Source organism: Heptranchias perlo, chromosome 6, assembly GCF_035084215.1.
Source record: "Heptranchias perlo isolate sHepPer1 chromosome 6, sHepPer1.hap1, whole genome shotgun sequence".
In the NCBI taxonomy this organism is placed as follows: domain Eukaryota; kingdom Metazoa; phylum Chordata; class Chondrichthyes; order Hexanchiformes; family Hexanchidae; genus Heptranchias; species Heptranchias perlo.
The window spans coordinates 91,937,114-91,954,272 of NC_090330.1; positions in this window are offsets into that span (position 1 = coordinate 91,937,114).

Below are 17,159 nucleotides of genomic sequence, written 5' to 3' on the forward strand. Positions count from 1 at the left end.
TCCCACTGGCGGCTGGCTGAAACACGTCTGTTCCAACAGGGAGTGTTTCCCACAACACAGGAAACACCCTGAGGATCCTTCAAAATTGCACCCCTGCCAAAATCTCCACTCAATGAGATCTGTCAAGTACCTCAACTATCTAACAAACTATCTGAAGCAGCATCCCGCTGGCTTTAATTGTCGGTGGGAGTCCCGCATTCGGGAGCTGCGCGCGCACCCGAACGAGTCACTGGGGATCCCGGAAGTCAGCGGGTTGGAGCTGGGCTCCGAACCCGCTCCGGGATTCCGCCATTTTAGGGCCCCAACGCTCCCACTCGGCCATCCGAAAATCGGCCCCATTGTCAGTATAGAATCATAGAATGATACAGCACCGAAGGAGGCTATTCAGCCCATCGTGTCTGTGCAGGCTCTTTGAAAGAGCTATCCAATTAATACCACTCCCCTGCTCTTTCCCCATGGTGCTGCAAATTTCTCATAGATCCCAATGTGATTTTAAAGGATCCGGATTTATTGATAGAGCTGATCCTTGCCCATTATTCCACATGCCAATGCCTTCTTTGATTCCATCAGAGAAAAGGTGCTGCCCTTAGTAATTTACAAAACTTTCCTAATAAGAGAAGCTGCAATTTGAATACTCTTTAATGCAATACTGAATAACTGCTTTCTCCTCCGGTACAATTCGGCACAGTGGCTGAAATTAGTGCAATTTGGACTTTTTCATTGGATAGCCAAATAATAAACGAGGGGCATATGTGGTATGTGGTATACATTTATCCAGGTTTTATTTTACGTATCGCCATTCTACAGTGCGCTCCCTTATATAATCTAAACAGCCCTATAACTCATTCAGGAATTCAGTGACTATGTCTGCATTGATATTTAACAATATTATATTACTTTAGTTTATTATAAGAATGCTGTGAAATAAGAAATATTTCATGGCCATATATATCTCTCTAATTCTATTACAGACATCTATGGAAAAAGTGCGCAGATTGAAGCATGAAATGGTCATTTACTGTTTTAGTCTTCACATGATTAAAGGTTAGCAATAATTCAATCACAGTTTGAGATACAAAATTCTGATTCACTCAACACAGGGTGAAACTGTCAACTTTGGCAGGTGGCATAAAGTAGCATAAAACAGGTGGGTATCGGGTATCGGATCGGCCATCCATTATGCACCCCAATGGAAAGGAAAATCAGCGGGATATGTAACAAACGGCCAATCCACTAACACCTATTTTACACCCCCTCCGAAGTTGAAAGTTTCGCCCAATATATTCAAACTGGATTCAGAACAGTCAAGCTCATTGAGCATATCATTGTGAAATGCTTTTTAACACTTGACAGGTGTTAGACAAACACCCACTTCATCTTGCCAGTGACAAAGGCGAATTTCTGCACTGCTGTCTGAGCTGTGCAGTGATTTTTCAAAGCTGCAATGGACCATGAAAATAAGATAGTGGCACAGCCGGTATCCAAACTATAATTAAATAGAAATACTGAACTCCACCTGCACTGCATATGGGAACTAGGGATAGCAGGATGATTGAAAGACTTGACCTGTGGGCTCATGTTTCAGAGCAACCTGCCTATTCTCAGTTCTCCAGGAAAATGCTGGCAACTGTTCATTATTAATTAAATGCAGACAGACTATTTGTTTTGATGGCATCACCTCTCCCATATAAGAGATGGTTTTCATTCTGAAAGACATAGAAAACTGAAGACGAAGGTCTTCAGTTTTCTATGTCTTTCAGAATGAAAACCATCTCTTATCAGATCATAACTCAATTCAACTCAGAATCCTTTGATTATTAGCCCTTAGGAGTATATAATAAAAGGAAAACACATTGTCAGATTCATTCTGCAGTTAGGTGAGTGTAATCTGCTCCTTGTCCAGACTGACAATGGTCTAGCAAATATGACCACGGTCTGTGATCATTTTCACAGGAATGAATTGACTCCTATGTAATTTGAACATTATACACATACAGACAACATTTAAGCAACATTTTAAAATAAATGCTAATAGAATTTTTAAAAGCACAATTGGCAATCATAATCAAAATTTAATCCCAGACAGGACCTCAAATATTTAAAGCAAATGTACAGACTGCATGCAGTTGGACGCCATCTATTGCTGTTTGCTCATTATTTTAAAATAATGCTGTTTTGTACAAAATTATAAAGCAGTTTCTGCATCACATAAATGTTATTGGCTTATGATCGAACTTTGAACAATTTAAAGGCCAAGCGATGAACAGGCATTGTTCACATAAATGTGCATGTGAAACACCAAGAATTATAATATTAACAGTATATCAGTTTATCCTCCCATGAAATGGAATGTTGTATGATCTTGTAATAACCTGATAGGAACTGATAAAACTTGATCTCAATATTGGCAGGAAAGCTTGAACAGAAGATAGCCCCGGGATTTAAACTCACAACCATTTGGCTGAGAGATGGGCAAATTTGATGCTGTGCCTGTGGGCCATGCATCACATGATCTTACCAAAAGGCACATTTTAAAATTTCCATTGAAAAATTGCTTTAAGAATCAGATTTTTTTTAATACAAAACGCAATTGTTTACTTGTGACATGGACTTATGTATTAAAAGATCATCTGAAGACACGTCTTTCTTTTGAAATATCCATAATAATAAAAAAAATCTTCAAGTTATGGAAAACCTGCTCAAGCAAAGTGTTTTGGCAGTTAATTATTCCTTTAAGTGTTTTATTCATCTAACCATTTTGCATACAAAAACCTTTGTCACACTCATACAGGCTCAACAGATGTAATGTCTCTTTTTAAACACTTCTGTAATCGTTTCTTGCCTTTTTGTTGCGGCAGCAATCTGTATAGCATCGTGCTCTAGGGAGTAGCACATCCTGTAGGCATTTTGAGATCTAGTATGGCACTCAAAGAAATGGAACGCTATGGAAATCTCATCTTCTTCCTCAGCACTTTTTTGATCAGAAATGAGTCAAGCCAGCTCAGGGTCTTGCTCAACAGCCTTGCCATTTTCAGGATTAGCACCTTGTTTTACTGAGTCATTTCTCCTGTTAGCAGCACAGGTAAATTCACAAGTCATGTCCTGTTAAATTTATCTGTCTCTCCCATCCACATTCCAATTTTTTCCATGCATTTTGCTATTTGTTTTGTTCCTCTTTGTTTTCGAAGTTCTTTTTCAATTCCCGACTGAGCTCTGTTTAGTCCCTTTTTTTGGTGAACAAGAGTATTGCAGAGGGAACGGTCTTACTTCAATATCACTTCTGGATGTCTTTCTCCTAGCACTTCCCCAAGCAACTATAGCAGATGCAAAATCTGTCCATCTGCCTCTTCTCACCATTGTCCAGGACACCAAACACTCCTTCCATGTGTACTTTCTCCAATCTAGCACACTTTATTCACAGCTCACAGCACGGTCTCCACTAGACTGAGGAGATAGAAATTGCATAATTGCTTTCATAAACATCTTCATTTTGTCCATAAATCTGATTTTGACTTTCCTGTCACTTGCCACTTCAACTTATCACTCTGCTCTTTTCTCTTTGATTTCCTACACTGCTGTAGTCAATGCCAACACAAACATCAGGAACAATAGGATAAATATTTGGAGACTCCACCCTTGGTACAGTCCTGTTTGACAGGATGGATCAGAAAATTGGCCATTTAGGGCAGCTCACCCAATTTGAAGCATTCCTGATTTTGTAGGAGCAGCATCTCAAAAAATATGCCCTAATATCTCATCTTTCTCTTCAGCACTGTGCAGCCCTCTGGCTAAACTTTAACTTGATCAATTTCACATCTTAGTTGTCTCTGGTCATTTATCTCATTGCTGTTTGTGGCACCTTGCTTTGTGCAAATTGGCTGTCACATTCCCCTTCATAACAACAGTGGCTACACTTCAAAAGTACTTCATTGGGTATGAAGCATTTTGGGAAGTCCTGAGGTCGTGAAAGACGTGATATAAATGCAAGTTCTTTCTTTCTTTTATTCCATTCATTTTGGAGCTGTTTTCACTCCCTCTTTATATTCCAAATGGCTTTTAACTGCCTGATTGAAATGAAATTTGGATTATTTTTCAATACTGGCGAGCTTTTTAAAAATCCTGTTTATAGGCTGTTTACCCAATAATTGCTATTTTGTAGTAATAGTTAGCAAACCCGGATCTTGACTTTTACCAGTTGTTTTCCCCTCGCTCCTTCATTTTCTTCAAATCCTATCAGGAAGATCACTTATCTTCACATTTCCATTTTTGATGAAGGGTCTACTCCCAAAATGGTAACCTTTTTTTTTACTTTTCAGATGCTGACAGACCTGCTTGTATTTCTGTTCTTATTTCATCAAAACGTTCCACTCTATTATCGATCTCCTTAGGAAGTATTTTTCAAAGCCCACACTGGTTATGACTCAAGAACATCTGAAACATCATGGTAAAAACAAACCTGATGAAAATAGGTCTTTATCGCTATTTTCTGTACATCTTGCAAGACACTACAAGAACAATGCTTTGCTATGTTAATGAGCTATTGCTTGCCACATCTCAGCTACTTGAATGAAGTGTTAATCAGTAGACAGGACCCGTTATATTTCACAGCTGCTTAGGTGAATGAACTGTAGGAATTCTGATTTATTTAATCATTTTATTGCTTTAAGAGCTATACAGCTAAGGAAACAAGAACAAACGGTTTGATACATCAGGATTTCATTCACACACATATTTTCATATATGCACTATTTATTCAAGCGACTTCTACTGAACTTTAGTGTTATTAGTATTTTCATTTATTTCTACTTTCTCATTCTATAAAACCAGCAAATGAGCCTTCAAGAAGAATGAGATATGTATAGAACAGATTAGTTAAGCTCTTTGTTAAGGTCAATGAAGATCTACAATTGATTCTATTTAGATCAATATCAGCATATTAGCTTTCATCATTTAGCAGCAACACACCAATAAATGTTATATGTTCAGCTTTTTGGGATGGCTTGATGCTCTTAATTTGTGCCCTGTAGTCTCACATGGCCCACTGCTTAAAGTTGTAGCCTTGCTGAATTTTTCCTTGAGACCTGTGACTGACATATCCTTTACATCGTCTTTTTTGGGAACAAGTAAAGAGAAACCAAGAAAGGAGATTAAAGATAGCCATTGAACAGTCTTATTACTTACCTGAGGCATGAAATGAACTTACTGGTTAAGTAGCTTATTTCTTCTTATTGCAATATTAGTCGGCCTCATGTAGCATTGCTCATGTGCACTCTCGGGCCCTTCCATTAGATTTAGGCCCAGCTAAGGTGTAGGTGTGAAGTCAGGAAAGTCTCACCTAATTTACTCTCTCTTACTTCCCACACTATATTTGTAATTTCTGCTAAATTTAACACTGGTGTAGTGTTATACCCAGAAGCTTTGAGTGTCCAGTGACCAACACTTTGAACAGATGGTTATGTCCCATTGCCTGGGACTAACTCTGGCCACAGTGTCCAAGCTCAGTGTCAAACTGCTCGATGACAATCCCCTCCAGCTGTGTTGAAAGCATTAGCCCCACTCAGCAACACAGAAAATCACCATCCCAAACAACACCTTTAACTTAAAAATGTTATTTATTAACTTAAATTGAATAAAAAAACAGAAAAAAAATCATTTTATATTTGATTTCTATTTCTGCTACATGTTTCTCATAGGTTATTACATGTCAGTTGAGTCCTAGTTGTTATCAAAGTTGTTGCGGTGGATACCCACAAGTCCCATGATGTATCTTTATTGCACACAAGATTATTCAAAAGGAACATAGGGATAAGAGTAGGCCATTCCGCCCATTGCACCTGTCCCACCATTCAGTTAGCTCATCTGTACCTCAAATTAATGTACCCGCCTTTGTTCCATATCTCTAATACCCATACGCAACAAAAAATCTAATCATGACAGTCTTCAAAATTTCAATTGGCCCAGCAACAACAGCCATTTGGAGGAGAGAGCTTCAGATTTCCACTACCCTTTGTGTGAAAAAGTGCTTCCTGATGTCACTTCTAAATGTCCTAGCTCTAATTTTGATTATGCCCATTTGTTCTGGGTTCCCCCACAAGAGAAAATAGTTTCTCTTTATCTTGTGGTTCCCCCACAAGAGAAAATAGTTTCTCTTTATCTAGTCTATCAAATACTTTTATCATTGTAAACACCTTGATGAGATCACCATTCAACCTTCTTAACAAACGGATCTCAAACTTCTCAGCACCCGGGGCCCAGTTGAAGGATCTAAGATGAGAATGAAGCAGAACTAAAGGTTCAGACCCCATCTCTTCTTTTTGACATTTCTTCAATGGGAAATAATATTTTCTGCCAGCAGCCTAAAAGTTAAAAATGTTTGTAAACATAAATATGTATTCCACTGGAATGGAACAACTTTGTGGGGTCATTATTCCTTATAACTCAGGCCAGTACTGTCAGCACTCCTCATAAAATAGCGGAGACCCAGTTGCACTGGGTATCTCCCATTTCTAGAAGTTCCCATGGGGCCTAGTAAGGGGCAGAAGCTCCAGCCACTCCTTACATGGACACCTGTGTCATGTAGGGACCTCCAACATCTTGTGTTCCCATGCTCTCGGCGTACCAGACCCAGCATAAAACTGGTGGCTAGTACGCTGAGGATGAATAGGCATACTGGTCTCCAATCATGGTGCATTTGGGCCCCACCTGGGGCTGGAGTGCCAGGCCAGGATTGGGAACTAAACTCTCGAAGATGAGGGCACTTTGTTAAAAAATCTGAAATGGTCCTCTTGCAAAATGACCCAAGGGATACTCCCTCATTTTGCTTTTGAGGGGTACGCCCAGCATCCCCTCTCGGGCTAGCCACTTACACTGCACTATGTAGCCTCTCTGGTTGAGCGGGAGCACCTAAGATCTTTCCTCCCCCACAGCACTGATGCTGGCCAGGAGCAGGCAACTAGTATTATTGAATGCTGATACCTACTGCGTAAGTTGATGCAGTGGGGAAGCAACTGTAGTGCTGGTTACCTGCACAACAGGCATGCACAGGGCTCATTAAGACCTCAAAAGTAAATGTTAATGAGGTCCTTACCCCATAATGTAGTTTCAGATCCTGAACAATGCTGCTGGAACTCAGCACCCATATAAAACAAGTACTGCACCATTGGATATGTTGGTTCTTGTCTCTTAATGAAGTCTGCTTTTGTATGTTGAACCAGCAATTTCATTATTTATTTCATAGTGTCGATGATGTTCCCTGCTGCAGCTTTCCACATCTTCTTAACTTATCTACAGTTTATGGGTGTTAGATAAGGGAACTTTAATGGACATTTGCCTAAATATCCCCTATGGTTATTGTTACAAATTCATGGGTCTGCAGCAGATTTTTCTCTCAGGTTCAGTGCCACAGGTCACTCTCGTAAGTGGACCCCATGCTCCTATAACCAGAGGTGCATCTTTACTGCCTAATATATAGTTAATCAACAGCATAATCCAGGGATTTTAACATAGAACCCTTTTTATGTACTGAATACTGTGATCTTTCTTGTCCCACCAAGTGTTCAGCATTTATAGAAGATAGACTGAAAAACATTCTAGTGAAGGGACAAGGCATGAATATAATCCAACAAACTAACTTAGTTAACATGAAATATATGAATGAACAGAATACAATTTTCATAATGAGATTCAATTAATTCTCCACTGCAACCTATACCAAATAAATTACAAATGAACAACACTGCTACAATATAAGATAATTAGATATGAGCTAACTGGCATTTAACTTCATCTATACATACACAGGCCTGGAGTCTCTCTCCCTTCATAACTGACGAGAGAGAAAGATCTCTCTATCTCTGACTGTTTCAGATTAGCTCTCCAGAGGGAGAGAGAGAAAAAAAAAACTGTCCTCTGACCCCTCACTCAATTCTGGGTGTCAGGGATTGATCTGATAAGCTACAAATCAAAGTTACCACCTGGAATGAAAAGCCTCCCCCTTGGTGTCGTAGCTTGTGGTACCTGTCTGCCTTTTCAGCTAAACCCCTTGCTGGGCATAATCAATTAAAACTATTCTATTATAATGAAAAGAGATATGTTGCACCAGCCCTTAACAAGCTTTATCATCTCAAAGCTCATGTCACATGCAAATGTAAACAACCTCATGTCTATGCTGGCTGACCTGTCTTATATCCCATCCTGGGAACCAAGCTATCCTTATTCTAAATGGATTGTATATTTCTGGGAGATAATTCTTTGTCAGCTGAAGCTAACTTCATAGCAGTATCATAACATAAGTAAAAACAAAATCCCTTCCAGGCCACATAGGTGAAATTCCAAAATGTTACAAAAATACCACTGCCCATCTATCTCTATCTGCTGGTTCTAGAGGGGGGAAGAGTAGAATCAGAGGAGGCATGAAGTACAGACCACCCTTAGTATCCAAGGTGACTGCAATTTGATATGCCTTATACAACCTTGTCCTCAAATGGGTTATTACCATGGAACATGTGGAGACGACAAGAACCTGCTTTAACCAATGGCAAATGTAGATTTCAGCCATCAGCCATCTTATGTGAATTTGTGACCATGGAGCATGCAGACACCTTGTGCTACCTGTACATCCATTGAATGTTCTATACCAAATTTCATAAGCCGTATTTAACCAAGTAGCAACACTCAGTGCAATACTAAAACATGGGCATGCCTATGCATTTGGAAAGTAGAACAGTTGCAGTGCATTTTGCCTCTGTGGTGCTCCACCAAACTTACAGTGCATTACTGTTTCAATTCATTGTAAAATTAAGCAAATTGTGAATATATTTATTTTGGCAACCTTGCAGATACCAATAAATATCTTCCACACCTACTCCAACGCTCTAGTCACAGTGAAACAGCATTCACTTTTTCTGCTACCTCCATCCAGGCTGCCCTTGCACTAATCTTCAAAGGGGGTTAACCCTCTTCGCTCCAGCACTTTTCGGCAGCAGGACCAATAAAGCTGCATCTTGAAAGTGCTGATTGTCCTCTTGGACTTGCTGCAACCATTTTTACCTCTCAGTAGTAGTACAGGTTTAAGATGACCAGCAGCCCTTTAAGAGCTCCTGCTGCCAGTTAATACTACATAAACTGTGTGCAGGTAGTGCTGTAATATTATGCCAATAAGTTAACCTCACATTATAATGTATAGTTAGCTTTTAGCACTATAAGCTCACATAACACCCAAGGAGCAAAGCTATATCTGCCACAGCACTGGGACTGCATTATGGGGCATCATTTTAGCACCCGCTATCGGGTGCGTTCCTGGCGGGGGGGCTCCGAAAATCGGAGAATCCCGGAGCGGGACCGGAGCCCGACTCCAACCTGCCCACTTCCATGTTCCCCACTGACGCGCCGGCGTGCGCGTGCAGCCCCCGCTGGTGGGAATCCCGCAGGCAATTAAAGCCAGCGGGGTGTCACTTGAAGCTATTTATTTTGCTTGTTCAGGTCACTAACTGACCTGATTAAGGGATTATGTGAGGAGGGATGGGATTTTAAAGCAAACTGGGACTGTTTCCCACACTGGGGAAAACATTCCTAGTTCAAATGGACCTGTTGCAGCTGTCAGCCTGTGGCAGCTGCAAAGGTCCATTTGACAGGTGGGGGGTGTGGGGAGACCCTCACTCATTGCAGGAGGCCACTCTGTCACTTGAGACAAAGATTGGCCTCCACCACCCTCCTCCTGACAATCAAAGTCACCAACTTGCACACTTAACCCGGGGTCCAGAGACATGTAACTACCTTGCGGACCCCCTCAGATGTACATCTTCCGGATGGGGGCCGCCGTAGCTGCAGTCATGACCTCCTCGGAGGGCGAACAGCATCACCAACATCACCAGCCTCGCCATCCACGCCGTCCACCTCTGACATGTGGAGCTCCCCGACAGAGTGCTGTGACACATCCACCTGCACAGCAGGAGGGAGGGCAACCGCAGAGAGAGATGCGTCGTGGAGGGCACTACCCTCGCCACAGGGTCCACAGACCGAGGCTCAGCTTCCTGGGCCTCTCTGAGCATCAGTGCACACAGAGGCTCAGAGTCATTCGACATGTAGTCGTGGACGTCTGCAGCCTCCTTCATGCCAAGCTGCTCCTGGCTGGCCCGAGCACCATCTTCTTACCTGTCGCTGTCAAAGTCACCACTGCCCTCAACAACTTCTCCTCTGCATCCTTCCAGTGTGCAACCGGGGACATCGCCGACGTCTCTCAGCCGTCTGCACAAAAGAGCCCTGCAAATACACCTACACCCACTCTGCAGTGACACAATGGGTGGCATCCGTTGTGGGTCTTCATAGTGATCCTCAGGAAAGGGCATTATTGCACAAACCAGACAAGATTCGCGAAGACATGGCAGTAGTGGTGCCAATATAATATGTTATGTGTGTTGTTCAGAAATTCAATATAAGTAACAACCATGACAAACCCTCAAACGCTCTTGTGCATCCCCTTCATGCTCACGACATGTTTGCCTTACGCTGCCTACTGCACATATGTGATGCATGCCCTGTGGCTGCAGCACAGGTAGTGGCAGGTTGAGTGAGGCTGACCGTGAAAGAGATGCACGAGAGCGTGAGTATGAGATAGAGCCATGAGATTGTATGAGGATTGGGTTGAGTGGTAGTGGCGGGATGAGTCCTGGTGAGGTGAGTAGGTGCAGGTATGATGAGGATGAGGTTTGAGTGGGTATGAGGGGTGATGTGACAGAGTAGTGTTGGCAGTGCAGAAGGAGATGTGGGGTGGGGGCAGTGATGTGGCAGACGGAGTGTAGGGGAAAGAGTAAGTGTACTCACTTCGGCTGGCCTACTGAGATCATTGGAGCGCCTCCTGCATTGTATGCAGGTGGGCGATATGTTGGTGGTGCAGGTGACCTCCTCTGCAACCTCGGGCCAGGCCTTCCTGGTGGCAGAGGCAGGCTGCTTCCTCCCCCTCCTCCTCACCCCATGTATTGATACCTGGAGTGAGGCATCATTAAACTGGGAGCAGCCTTCCCCCTGGGCTGCTCCATGCTGTAATTTTTTCTATTTGTTGCAGCATCTGTCAGTGGAGGACTGCCCCTTTAATGACAGATCGTACTGCACATGCGCAGCCCCCCCGACGCGCAGATCAGCAGTGGGGAACCCGGAGGACAAGATAAGTGGATCTAATTGGGCTGCAATCGCGCGGGTGGCTGACTGATGTCGCCGGGCGCGGATACCCCCCGCCCCCCCCCCCCCGCCGAGAACCCGCAGCCCTGGTAACATCGGGCCCATGGTCTCCCCCTGTGATTGTGTGAAATCTAGTTAAAAATAATGAAGTATAACATGCCAAGAGTATTTCTAATAGAAAGCTGTTAGGAGTGAGTCACCCTATGGGTATGTTTGATAACTTTGATATTTTTAGTGTATCAATGACTTAGACAAGTGTATCATAAAGAAAATTTCCAAGTTTGCAGATGATGCCAAAATATAAAGGAGAGCAAATCATGAAACAATTGAATCATATTTAGAAGAATATAAAGAGTACACTTTACTGCCCCCAACCACCTCAGCACTTAATTTCCTGGTCCAGGTTATTATACATGGCCCAAGGGCTCACCCAACACAGTCTAGCCCCTAGTGCAGCCTAGCCATGGGAAAGGGATAGGCCTTAAGCTGCTTGTCCGGCTTCCGAGTTGAGGATCTTCTGGCTGCTGATGGAGACCAGCAGTCAGAAGGTCCCAATTACATGTTACCCCTCGGGGGGTGGGGGTTAAAAGTCTCAAAAAATTAATTACCTTAAAGTTTTCGGCCTGCCCATGGGACTGTCACAAATCCTCCAGTTGGCAGGGGTTCAGATGCAGGCTGCAGTGCCATGTTTATAGGAACATAGGAACAGGAGTAGGCCATTCAGCCCCTCGTGCCTGCTCCGCCATTTGATAAGATCATGGCTAATCTGTGATCTAACTCCAAATACCCGCCTTTGGCCCATATCCCTTAATACCTTTGGTTGCCAAAAAGCTATCTATCTCAGATTTAAATTTAGCAATTGAGCTAGTATCAATTGCAGTTTGCGGAAGAGAGTTCCAAACTTCTACCACCCTTTGTGTGTAGAAATGTTTTCTAATCTCGCTCCTGAAAGGTCTGGCTCTAATTTTTAGACTGTGCCCCCTACTCCTAAAATTCCCAACCAGCGGAAATAGTTTCTCTCTATCCACCCTATGTGTTCCCCTTAATATCTTATAAACTTCGATCAGATCACCCCTTAACCTTCGAAACTCTAGAGAATACAACCTTAATTTGTGTAATCTCTCCTTGTAACTTAACCCTTGAAGTCCGGGTATCATTCTAGTAAACCCACGCTGCACTCCCTCCAAGGCCAATATGTCCTTCCGAAGGTGCGGTGCCCAGAACTGCTCACAGTACTCCAGGTGCAGTCTAACCAGGGTTTTGTATAGTTATCTGGGGAACCTCTCCAGGGAACACCCTTTATTCCTGACCTTTGTGCCCGAGGGAATGAGTCCTCACCTGCAGAGAGTCAGGAAAGTCCATCCTTAAATATTTTGGATACCTGAACTAATAAAGAAAAATGTAGCTTATTGCTAATGTGTGTAATATAACTAATATGGGAACAAGGAACCCAGTGGGCAAGTGTGTGTTAAATGTCATGCAGTCTGCTTTATAATTGACAAATTCATGAAAACATCAGCCCAGTGGTTGGTGCTGTTATAAATGTAATAAAGTACTGGGATGCATTAATAAAGCAAACAAGATATATTTTTCTCCAGTCACTAATCTGAGTAAAAATGTTATTTGTATGTCTTTAATATTTAATAGGAAGGGTTTAAACTAACTTTGCAGGGGGAGGGGTACCAGGATGAAGCATTAGAAAGGAGAGACAAGGTGCACATTGGACTGGGAGAGATAAACAGCATTAGTTCAGAAATAGAAGGAATCAGACAGGGGGAAAAGCAAGGTGGACAAGAATAGGCTTGGAGTGCATGTGCGTAAATGCATGGAGTGTGGTAAATGAGGTTGGTGAGCTGCAAGTACAAGTGGTCAAATGGGATTATGATATAACAGCAATAACAGAGACCTGGCTCAAACAAGGGGAGGACTGGGTGCTTAATATTCCTGGCTACAAGGTATTCAGGAAAAACAGGAAAGAAAAAAAAAGAGGGGGGTTGTAAGTGGCAGTATTGGTCAAAGATACTGTTACAGCATTGGAATGGGATGATGTACTTGAGAGTTCCAAGACAGAATCTATTTGGTTAGAATTAAGGAACAACAGAAGAGGTATTACGCTGCAGGGTGTATTGTATAGGCTACCAAATATTGGGGAGGAGATAGAGGAGCAAATCTTCAAGCAAATTACAGAAAGCTGCAAGGAGTTTACAGTAGTGATAATGGAGGACTTCAATTATCCTAACATAGACTGGGAAAATAACAGTATTAAGGGCAAAGATGGGGAAGAATTCCTGAAATGTGTACATGAGAACTTTCTTGATCAGTACGTTTATAGCCCAAACAGGAGGGAAGCAGTGCTGGATCTGGTTCTAGGGAATGAAGTGGGGCAAGTAGATTATGTTTCAGAGGGGGATCATTTGGGAAACAGTAATCACAATATCATTAGATTTAGAGTAGTTATGAAAAAGGACAAAAATACTCAACTGAAGGAGGACGAATTTCAGTGCATTGAAAGAGAATCTAGTCCAGGTGGAATGGCATCAAAGATTGGCAGATAAAATAGTAAATGAGCAATGGAAGGCCTTTCAAGAGGAGATAGCTCAGGTACAGTCTAGATACATTCCCATGAGGGGGAAAGGAATGGCATCCAAAGCTAGAGCTTCCTGGATGATTAAAGATATAGAGATTAAAATGAAAGAGAAAAATGAGGCATATGATAAAAGTATGGCTCATAATACAATAGAAAACCAAGCTGAATACAGAAAGTACAGAGGAGAACTGAAAAAGGAAATAAGAGGGACAAAGAGAGTATATGGGAATAGAATAGCAGGTAACATAAAAGGGAACCCAAAAGTCTTTCATAAACACATAAATAGTAAAAGGGCAGTCAGAAAGGGTGGGGCCGATTAGGGACCAAAAATGAAATCTTCTTAGAGAGGCAGAGGGCTTGGCTGAGGTACTAAATTAATACTTTGCATCTGTCTTCACTAAAGAAATGCTGTCAATGTCACAGTAAAGGGGGAGGTTGTAGAGAAATTGGATAGGATAAAAATAGATACAGAGAAAGTACTTAAAAGGTTGGCAGCGCTCAAAGTAGAAAAGTCACCCTGTCTAGATGGGATACATCCTAGGTTGCTGATGGACGTAAGGATGGAGATAGTGACCCTCTGACCACAATCTTCCAATCCTCCTTAGATATGGGAGTGATGCCAGAGAACTGGAGGATTACAAGTGTTACATCCCTGTTCAAAGAAGGGGAGAGGGATAAACCCGGCAACTACAGGCCAGCCAGCCTAACGTCAGTGGTGGGGACATATTTAGAGACAATAATCAGAGACAAAATTAATTGTCACTTGGAAAATATGCATTAATAAATCACTGCCAGCATGGATTTGTTGAAGGCAAATCATGTTTGACTAATCTGATTGAGTTCTTTGATGAAGTAACAGAGATGTTTGATGAAGATAGTATGGTTGATGTTGTGTATATGGACTTTCAAAAGACATTTCATAAATACCGCATAATAGACTTAGAAAAATTGAAGCCCATGGGATTAAAGGGGTAGTGGCAGCATGGATACGAAATTGGCTAAGAAACAGAAAACAGAGAGCAATGGTTGTTCTTCAGACGGGAGGGAAGTATACAGGGGTATCCCCCAGAGATCGGTATTAGGACCACTGCTCTTTTTGATATATATTAATGACCTGGACTTGGGTATACAAGGCATAATTTCAAAGTCTGCAGATGACATGAAACTCGTAAGTGTAATAAACTGTGAGGAGGATAGTAATAGACTTCAGGAGGACATAAATAGACTGGTGAAAAGGGCAGACATAAGGCAGATGCAATTTAATGCAAAGAAATGTGAAGTGATACATTTTGGTAGGAAGAATGAGGAGAGATAATGTAAACTAAATAGTACAATTTTAAAGGGGATGCAGGAACAAAGAGACCCGGGGGTGCATGTACACAAATCTTCGAAGGTGGCAGGGTAAGTTGAGAAGGCTGTTAAAAAGGCACACGGTATCCTTGGCTTTATAAACAGAGGCATAGAGTACAAAAGCAAGAAAGTTATGCTAAACCTTTAAAATTCACTGGTTAGGCCACAGCTGGCATTTTGTGGGCACCACACTTTAGGAAGGATGTCAAGCCCTTAAAGTAGGGTACAGAGCAGATTTAATAGAATGGTGAAGAAATGCGGGACTTCAGTTATGTGGAGAGACAACAGGAGCTGGGGTTGTTCTCAGAGCAGAGAAGGTTAAGGGGAGATTTAACAGAGGTGTTCAAAATCATGAAGGGTTTTGATGGAGTAAATAAGGAGAAACTGTTTCCAGTGGCAGAAGAGTGGGTAACCAGAGGACACAGATTTAAAGTGATTGGCAAAAGAACCTGAGGCGAGATGAGGAGATTTTTTTTGACGCATTGAGTTGTTATGATCTGGAATGCACTGCCTGAAAGGGTGATGGAAACAGATCCAATAATGACTTTCAAAAGGCAATTACATATATACATGAATAGGAAAATTTTGCAGGGCTAGGGCGAAAGGGCAGGTGAATGGGATTAATTGGTAGCTCTTTTAAAGAGCTGGCACAGGTATGATGGACCGAATGGCCTCCTTCTGTGCTGTATCATTCTATGATTCTTATGCTCTCAGGACATTATAAATCACTTCACAGCTAATAAATACATTTTGAATTACTGTTCTTTTGCAGACAAATGCAGCAGTCAATTTCCACACAGTGAGCTTTCATGAATAGCAAATGTAATAAATTGCATTTGTTAATCTGTTTTGGTTGTGTTGGTTGAGGGAGGAATGTTGGCCAGGATATTAGGAGAACCCTTACTCTTTTTCATATAGAGTGACTGGATCAGTTATACCTTGGTGGACAGGCAGACAGGACCTTGATTTAAAATTTCAATATCAGTCTAGATTATGGTGGAGAATTTCTGCGGGGGTTATGCTGCTGGCCCATAATAACTTCGGAAGAAGAGTGATTTACGTAATTTCTCTGGGGTTTCTGAGCATCTTCCTCCAAAGTTACGGTGGTCATTCTGGAGAACCCCAGCCAAAATTTAACCCTATGTACTCAAGCCCTGGAATGGAACTTGGATTTGAACCCACAACCTTTTGACTCACAGCCTTCATGACAACCCTACTGGTTGCCATTGTGACAGGCAACTTAGAAGATCATAGCTGCAATTCCCCAGTAGTCATCCTTCCAGCTTGCCATCTCTGTGAAACAGATCCTAAATGCTTGACTGCTGCAGAATATAGGAGTAATGGCAGCTTGCTGGATACCTCTTATTAATTTGGAAGATGCACATTAATTGGGAGTAACTTCAGCTGTGGGCGATGCTGTAAAACTGGCAATATCGAATTAGCAGCTCATTATACACCCACCTGAATTTCCATTCTATTGAAGTTAATGGAAGGGAAAAAAGGGCAAGGTTTATAATTGGGGATGAATTCGATATCACCCATTTTACAGCAGCACCCAAAGTTAAAATTACCCCCATTGAATGATATCCCTTTCTATTTCTGTAGGATACAATGTAGCCTGATGGAACTTTAATAGCATGGGTACAGTTAACGATGACTTGCACCCTTGAGAAGCTAATGATTACAAAGAAGCTTTACTCTCTTGATGTCTCGATAACAGTCTTGATGTAGCATTGCATCAGTGAATGGATCAGTCCAGTCATGATCCCTGCAGCAGCCTGGACTGACCATGGTGGAAGAAGTGCTCTCGTGGGTGCCTGATTGCAGGGCCTATCTGAGTTGTATGAAGTTTACACTCCCTTTTAGCACTCTCATTCCTGCAGCTATGTGATAAATTCAAACATCTGCTGCACTGCTCATTCAGGAAACTACACAGCATTTGTGGCATAATTATAATTTCAGTGGCAATTGAAACAAAGGGCAGGACACAACTGAAGTATTTTAGTACAGATATTACCAGCAGTGGAGGCAATTCTCCAACAAACAG